The 8,880-nt window shown below is 45.0% G+C and overlaps 1 pseudogene; it reads left to right on the forward strand.

The window, feature by feature from the left end:
- Window positions 1–8,539, forward strand: part of LOC109945807 (uncharacterized) — a 43,334-nt pseudogene extending 34,795 nt beyond the window's left edge.
- The last annotated feature ends 341 nt before the right edge of the window (window positions 8,540–8,880 follow it).

Below are 8,880 nucleotides of genomic sequence, written 5' to 3' on the forward strand. Positions count from 1 at the left end.
ATTCAATGCGCGCCAGAAGCGCGCAGAAGTCAGGCACGCCCATACTGGCACACCGGACATTGAACAGCACATGTCCGGTGTGCACCGGACATCCAGGCGGGCCCAAAAGTCAGAACTCCAACGGTCAAATTCCAACGGCATTGGTGATGTGGCTGGCGCACCGGACATGTCCGGTGTGCACCGGACTGTGCGGTGCACCATACGACAGACAGCCTTCACCAACGGTCATGTTTGGTGGTTGGGGCTATAAATACCCCAACCACCCCACCATTCATGGCATCCAAGTTTTCCAGCTTCCAACCACTATACAAGAGCTAGCATTCATTGCAAAGCACACCAAAAGAGATCAAATCCTCTCCCAACTCCACACAAAGCCTAAGTGACTAAAGAGAGTGATTTGTAGTGTTCATTTGAGCTCTTGCGCTTGGATCGCTTCTTTTCTTTGGCATTCTTTCTTGTGATCAAACACTCACGTGTAATTGAGGCAAGAGACACCAATTGTGTGGTGGTCCTTGCGGGAAGTTTGATTCCCAAGTGATTTGAGAAGAGAAGCTCACTCGGTCCGAGGGACCGTTTGAGAGAGGGAAAGGGTTGAAAAAGACCCGGCCTTTGTGGCCTCCTCAACGGGGAGTAGGTTTGCGAGAACCGAACCTCGGTAAAACAAATCCTTGTGTCTCACCGCTTTACTCGCTTGCGATTTGTTTTACACCCTCTCGTGGACTCGGTTTTATTTCTAACGCTAACCCGGCTTGTAGTTGTGTTTATATTTGTAAATTTCAGTTTCGCCCTATTCACCCCCCCTCTAGGCGACTATCAATACTGATGAAATAACTGAGATTCTACTCCTATAAAATATGTTTTAACTTAATTCATTCTACACTAAATTAAGAATGACAGACCAACTCGGCCTCATGCAACTACCTTAACCATCTGATGGTTGCATAACCCCTCTGTTTTAACCTAACAGAGATTCTAACTTACCTACACCATATAATCCATTATATCTGAAAAGATTCTAGTATATCCTAATAATATTTATTCTACCGTGGTAGATCTATCTAACTTAAACTAGTCTAATCTAGTTATATCCAATTTAATCTAGACCCTACCTAGTCTAATATGATCTAATCTAAAGGGAGTTACTTAGACAAGTTAGGTAATACTGGTAACATAGATTAGACCATATTCCTATAAATGGGTTTTAAAACTAAATTGGTGTCTTAGACCAACTCGTCCGTGAAATCACGACCTAGCCTATGTTGTAGGTTGCCTAACCCATTTATCCCAAAATAAAAGTAAAAGTCTGTTTAACCTACCTACCCCATGTACCCGCAACTGTTACCCCAACTCAGATAATGACATCTAACACCACGACCAATGGTCCCTAAATAAGACCTAAGAAGAGGGTTAATCTCGACAATGAAGGATATGAGTAGAAATAGATATTCAGATGAATCAAGATCCACCATCCGGAATAAAAGACTCCCTTACCTAACTTACCCCCAAATCTTCTCTACACTCACCTAATAGCTAAAACCTGATGTACCCTTGTTTTCCATGCCACACCTACTAATGGCATGAAAATTTTAGGTGTATAAAAATATACTAATTGGAAGTTCCACTTATATAAAAAAATACTAGAATTTCATAAATATAAAGTCAACTTGATATGCTTAACTAAATGGTACTCTTAAAATAGGATTATAGAGTCTAATGTGATCTAATCTAATGTGGCCTACTTAAACAAGATTCATGATACCGATAGAAGAGATTAGTGTGGCGGAACCGCTCGAATTATTCCAACTTAAGTGCCTAAGTCCCACCTTCGAGGCTAGACCACACTTAAATAGGAATAGAACGCCAGTCCCTCGGATCTAGTTCGACAAGGCCACTAACAGGATCAAGTACCACGTACTCACTCGATGGTGAGGCACAAAGCAAATACAATAAAGCATAAAACCATTCATTAAAGAAGTGCTTAAGGTTATTACAACATCATCAGAGTTTTGCAAAAGTGATAATCATTGTTCGGAATGCAGCGGAAATTAACTAACGGTAAATAAGAGGATGGGGAAGCCTGGCACATCACTCCTCCTGCTCCTCTCCTGCTAAGGTAGGGTCCCACTCGATTGTCCAACCCGGTGGGCAAGGTGGACGGCCATGTCACTCCAGCAACCATATCCTCCAGAGAACCTGTAAAAAATTATGCCACAAGCAAGGTTGAGTATACTAATACTCAGCTAGACTTACCCGGTGTGAGGACTCTACTCCTCTACCTCTAGACATGCAGCTGTTTGGCTGAGGGGTTTGATTTGCCAAAAGCACTAGCTGAGTCTAAAATCAAGTTTTAGCTTTTCAAGGTTTAGTGTGATTGTCTTAAGACTAGATGTGTACCTTGCTAATCATACATGGTATCAAGCATTTTAACCATCAACATCTTTTGCCAATCAACTCATTTCCACTTATTACTCAATGCGGTACAATGGATCAAGCAGTCTCATTAGCTGCGAGAAGCAAACGATTTGAATCGAGTTTTTAAACCTTGCAAGGTAAACCTAAACACACGACGTGGCGAGACACTCCGTCCCCACACATATCAACCGTCCCCATCGATTCCCCGTCAACAGAACTGGGATCACCGCCTTGGCGTACAATGCCTCACTGACCCCGACTACCGTCGTGCAATGACCGCACTTGTACTCACCATAACTGGAATGGGAGACCACGTCTCAGGTCGCATGAGGGATAAAGTCTGTTGCCAGGTTCACTCAGGTACTAGGCTTACCGATTTACCATATTCCTCGGCATGTGCTTAGTACGTTCAAATGCTTGACACAGGTATCCACACGTTAATCGTTATTCCAATTTCTCATCTCGTAGACAATGCATCCCCATGGATCGTTGGCCACAGACCATCATTATTCTAATATAAAAATGGATACAATCAATTCTTGACCTCGCGCGAGTGCTAGAAAATCACTCGACTTCTACTGAGATGCCTAATTAGCAAAGCAGCTACTCGATCTCAAAGGGAAATCCTGAGTTCATGCAAATAGGGTTTTCAGTCAACTCCTACACTTAATGCACAGTACAAACCTACAAACATTAAGTGCAGTAAAATAGCATATATAATGGTTATGCATAAAACCGGGGCTTGCCTTCCAAAGCTGGGGCAGACAGATCCTCGATGGCAGACTCTGGTGCTGGCTCCTGGACTACCTCCTGAGCAACTCCTTGCTCCGGAACGAGGATGTACTCTCCATCAGCGAGATTACAATCTATCGAATGCAATGAATAAGATATATGCATATTAATGATATGGCAATTTGTAAATGCTACATATGGTGAAACAGTATTAAAAAGTGGGTACACTAGGGTTTTCTTTGTCGGATGGTGTGTTAAGGGTTTCATACACTCATCTTAGGGTCTTGAATGAACTTAAAACTTTCAATCACCTCCTTTTTGTTTTATGGGACTCTTAGGAGGATTTAGTTGTACATTATTAATTTCTTCCACAATTCCCCTTTTTCTTTCTATTATGCTTATTATTGAGTACTTTGAACTACCATGGCAATTTAAATTTTTCCAAAAATGTTACAAAAATTACAGTGGGTAAACATTGATCTTTGTCGTCTATTCTAAAATTTTGAGGTTAGAATTAATTTAGATAATCCTTGGGCAAAAATGACAAAAATGAGGGTAAAAGGGCACTTTGAACTATAGCTCTGATTTAGGTGAGGTTTCTGGACTAAAATTTATTTTTGCCAAGATTCATGGGTGATAATAGGTCTCTGTGCCTAAAATCACAGAAAGTGACCTAATGGTTATTTAGATGTGATTTTCTAAAGTTTAATGTCAAAAATGTACTTGCAACTAACTTGTTATTTGAAAATATCAAACAACAGAACTTATATTTTTCCTAGATCTATACTAGAATATTATTAGTTATCTCAAGGATTTGGGGTGGTTTATCCTTAGGGTTATTTTTCTAGGATTTTTCTAAGTTCTTTCTATTTTTATGAATAAAATGTGGTGCATTTCTTTTGTACTAACAGAGATTTCAACAAAATTTTCTAGTGAACTATGTTACTCAAGTAAGCTAGAAAAATGTGGTTGCCCTCTGGTTCTTATTTTAAACTCCCTTTTTCATTTTTTAATGTTTGAACTAAAACAAGTTTTTAGGGTTAATCTCTTCTTAATCTAGTATCCTGGGGAGTTCAACATTTTTAAATAGGGTAGTTAGTAGCTGGGCATTCCTCTGATTTTTCTTACCCTTAGTCCAAAAGTATTTCTATTTATCCTCTATTTATTTGGTTTTGGGCAGTATACTTATTTAAATCAAAACTTTAAAAATTCGTGCAGTACTTAGGGTGTTTGGTATTTTTCCTAAGTAGTTCATATTATTTAGAACCTAGCAAAATTAGTTTGACCAAATTTGACTAGATAGAGTTGGAGTTATGAATTTTGCAAGTTATGTATACATTTAAAAGAATAAAGTTTAAAAGGTTTAATGGAAACCAGTTTGCACCGAGGCCCCTAGGGTTTCCCTTAACTAATCCTTTAAACCGTACCCCTGCGGAACTATTTCTCTGAGTCACTGACTTCGCAAAATCCCCCTGGCTTCTCCTTCTTTTAACCCAGGCGCCTTCCCCCTTGTAATGGTAAATGTGGAGAGAAAAAAGGACGGTGCGGCTTACCGGCGGCGAGGGAGGTCCGGTGAAGGGTTGGGTGAGGTCCGGGAGGTCCTGGCAGTCACATCGAGGTGCGGGTTGTCGACGGTGATGGCCAGAATAGGTCTGATCGCGAGCGCAGGCGGTCGAGCTCGACGGCGGTGTGTGCTCCGGCCTGCTCACGGCGGTAGGGCTCAATAAAATGGCACATGGAGCTTCTCGGGATGCTAAGGATGCTACAGGTGCAAGGAATCGACGAATGGCTTATCGTGGAGCTCGGTCTACGTGCGAAGGTGGTCGGTTGAAGTCCAGCGACATCGATCCGGCGTCTCCGGTGAGGTAGAGTTCAATCCCGGCTCGGGGAGCTTCAATGAGGTCCGTAGAAGCTAACCCGAGGGTCGGACGCGACGGGGAGTGGCTGGTTTGGCCGGTCTACGGTTGTCGTGGCTCACGCGGCCGCTAGCACGCCGCTCTCTGGGCAAACGTCGGTGAACTTGAGCTCGGGTTGCGTCAGGGACGCGCGGGGGTGTACGGTTGAGGCTGGAGTGGCCTTTATAGCTGCGGGCGCGGGCGTGGACGCGGGGTTGGCACGACGTGGAGCTGCGAGTGTGGGCGGAGCGCCGAGGGCGTGCTCTGGCACGCCAGGGCGCGTCGAACATGTGGCCGTGTTCATCTGCCCGAGTTCTTGCGCCTGCAAAGCTCCAAAGCATGCGAATCTCACCAAATGTCTTGTGCAAGATCTCTTCCTGGCACCTAGGGCTAGCTAGTTTGTGTAAGTTCTAATGGAAGATCTTCCCTAGCTTGTGAGATATGTGGGCGCCAAGTCTTGTCTGTCTGCACTGTTCACCAGCGACAAAACTGATGTCAAACCATGCCAAACGACCTTGGTTTGATATCACATTTCTCAGGGATGTGCCTTGGGTAATTTGGCCACTTTTTGCTATTTGGTCCAAGTGGTTTTGACGCCAGCACAAGGGCGAACACATTTGATCTTTGGGCTAGGGGTGGTTTTGGGGGGACTTAGAGAATTTTGAATGGCTCTAATGTGCTCCCCACTTGGTGAATTGTTTTGGGGTTTTTTGTTGGGCCTTTTTGTAATATCTCTCTTAATACATTTTGTAGATTTAGTAATATACTGCATCTTTGGTAAAGGTTCCCTTTTGGGATTTGGCCATTTGCCCACTCTTTCCCCTTTAATCCCATGCTTAGGGTTTAATGGCTTTAAGAGGGGAATTAGGGTTTTGAACCTTGTTCATGAGTGAGAATTGTATGAAAGCTAGGGTTCCTTTCTTTTGATTATCAATACTTGGCTTAACCATGCTTCTAGGCTTTTAGTGCCTTTACTTTCTAATCTAGCATATAGGGTGAGTAGGACACAAGTGTGCTCCTTTGGCTAGGGCTTTGGGTAACACCTGGGATGTTATAGCCCTCCCCTTAAAGGAATCTCGTCCTGAGATATGGTAGGGATCCCCTAGTGGTGTACCAAGAAGGTGTGTCTTAGTGTGTTGTGGTTCCTTTCGATCAAGATTCTTTAGTTAACCGCTCTTCGAATGTCATTCTCTTTGCAACTTCAGAAGGAAGTCCTTCTAGATTTATTTTCACAACTTACTCTACTCTTATAAACTATGTTTCTCTTATATTTAGATTCAAAGGGCAGGTGGGGTGGGTGTTTTGGGTTACGTATTGATTCCTTTAGGCAGAAAATCGGGGAAATGAGAGCGCAGAAAATCCTCAGTTTCCCACGTAGCCTCTTCTTCTGAATGGTTGCTCCACTGAATTTTATATATTCTAATTGACCTTGCTTGAGTGAATCTCTCCTTTTGGTCCAATACCTTAACAGGGTGTTCTTGATATGACAAGTCCGGTTCTATCTCCAATTCTGGTTCAGGTAGTACTTCCGTGGGTAAGCAGACACACTTCCTTAGCTGAGACACATGGAATACATCATGAATTGCTGACATCTGAGATGGCAACTTCAACTGGTATGCTACAGGCCCACAAGTCTCCTTGATCTCATAGGGCGCAATATAGCGAGGAGCTAACTTGCCCTTGATCCCAAATTTCTGAACACCTTTGGAGGGTGACACCTTAAGATATACATGATCTCCCACTTTGAATTGTAGAGGCTTCCTTCTTTTATCATGATAGCTCTTCTGCCTGGCCTGGGCAGCTTCCAAGTTCTTCTTAATAACCCTGACTTTGTCCTCAGCTCCAAGTACCAGGTCAGTCCAAACACTTCCCTTTCTCCAGCTTGTGACCAATTTAGCAGGGTTCTACACCTTCTCCCATACAAGGCCTCGAAAGGTGCCATCTTTAGGCTGGACTGGTAGCTGTTATTATAAGAGAATTCCGCCAGAGAAAGGCACTTATCCCAATTCTTACCATAGTGTAACACACATGCCCTCAACATGTCCTCCAGAGTCTGATTTACTCTTTCTGTCTGACCATCTGTTTGAGGATGGTATGCTGAGCTTCTAATCACGATTGTTCCAAGTGACTTTTGTAGCTGCTCCCAAAAACGTGCCACAAACAGTGCTCCTCTATCCGACACAATAGTCCTTGATCAATTCCAACCACCTCTCTGCCTCATATTAAGATCAGCCTGGGTGAAAATATACTTGAGACTCTTGTGGTCAGTATAGATGTTACAATGAGCTCCCATTAGATAATACCTCCATATCTTTAGAGCATGAACCACTGCTGCTAACTCCAGATCATGTGTGGGGTAGTTCTGCTCATGAGGCCTGAGTGCTCGTGATGCGTAGGCAATAATTCTGTTGTCTTGCATCAGAACACAACCGAATCCAGTGCCCGAAGCATCACAATACTGGTGTTGTCAGGTTGTGCTAGCACGAGTGATGTTGTCAGATGCTGCCTTAATGCATGAAAGGCATCCTCACACTTCTGACTCCATTCAAAATTTACTCCTTTCTTCAACAATTCTGTCATTGGCTTCGCAATCCTCGAGAAATCCAGAATAAATCGCCGATAATATCCTGCCAAGCCTAGAAAACTCCGAATCTGTCGCACGGTGGTAGGAGGCTTCCAATCCATCACCTCTTGCACTTTCTCAGGATCAACTGATATCCCATCCTGAGAAATGGTGTGACCCAAGAATTTAATCTCCCTTAGCCATAAATCATATTTGGACAATTTAGCATATAAGTGATGATCCCGCAGTCGCTGAAGTACGATGTGCAAATGCTCAGTATGCTCGTCTTCATTCTTTGAATAGACCAAGATATCATCAATGAAGACCACCACAAACTTGTCCAGCTCTGGCATTTCCTATATATTAAAGCTGAACAGAAACGGCAATGATGAGGCCATCCACGTCGTCAAATTTTTTTTGAACCGTCCGATCGTCAATCACCGGTTGATGTCTCCTCTGGCTCGCAAAGCTCTCCGCTCAAAGCTCCACGGACGGAACTGACCTCCGCGACGCTTCCAGAACTAGCGCCTCATCCCCTTTCCCCCCTGATACGACGCTTCCTCTCCCCCTTCTGGGCAGCGACGCCGTGGGGAGCCGCCGCCGCCGCACGCTCCGCTCCTCCCTGCACCTCATCCCCTTCCCCTGCTCCCCCTCACACGACGTGCGGCGGTGCGAGGACCGGCCCTGGCACCAGCGCCCCCGGTGCCTGGAGCAGTGCAGGGAGGAGGAGCGGGAGAAGCGGCAAGAGCGGAGCAGGCACGAGGCCGACGACCGCAGCGGCGAGGGCTCGTCGGAGGATGAGCGCGAGCAGGAGAAGGAGGAGAAGCAGAAGGACCGGCGGCCGTACGAGCAGTCCGGCTGCTGCAAGCCGCCGACGGCGTGCCAGTACAGCGGAGGCATGCCAGTCGGGGCGCAGGACGAGGACTGCTACCGGTGAAACGCCCCGGACATCCTCTGCTACCGGTGCGACTCGTGCAGGGCCAGCGTGATGGAGCAGGTGCGCCAGGACTGGCACAAGATCTTTGTGCTCGACGTCGTCGTGCTCGCCGCTCTCGTCTGCATCTGCTCATGCGGGTGCTGTGCCTTCAGGAACGCTCGCCGCTCCCGGTCCCAGTACCCATATGGGGTAAACCAAACGTCCAAGATAAACCCACGCTGGGACTACTGGTACTCTAAGATAGAGAGTTCTGTTGTTTACTCTCTCTGCTTTCCCATTTATCGCCTCTTATTGTTTGTAGAGTAAAATTTAAAATAGGAGATGTGATTACTAGGACCGCT

The sequence above is a fragment of the Zea mays genome, chromosome 4, assembly GCF_902167145.1.
Source record: "Zea mays cultivar B73 chromosome 4, Zm-B73-REFERENCE-NAM-5.0, whole genome shotgun sequence".
NCBI lineage: Eukaryota > Viridiplantae > Streptophyta > Magnoliopsida > Poales > Poaceae > Zea > Zea mays.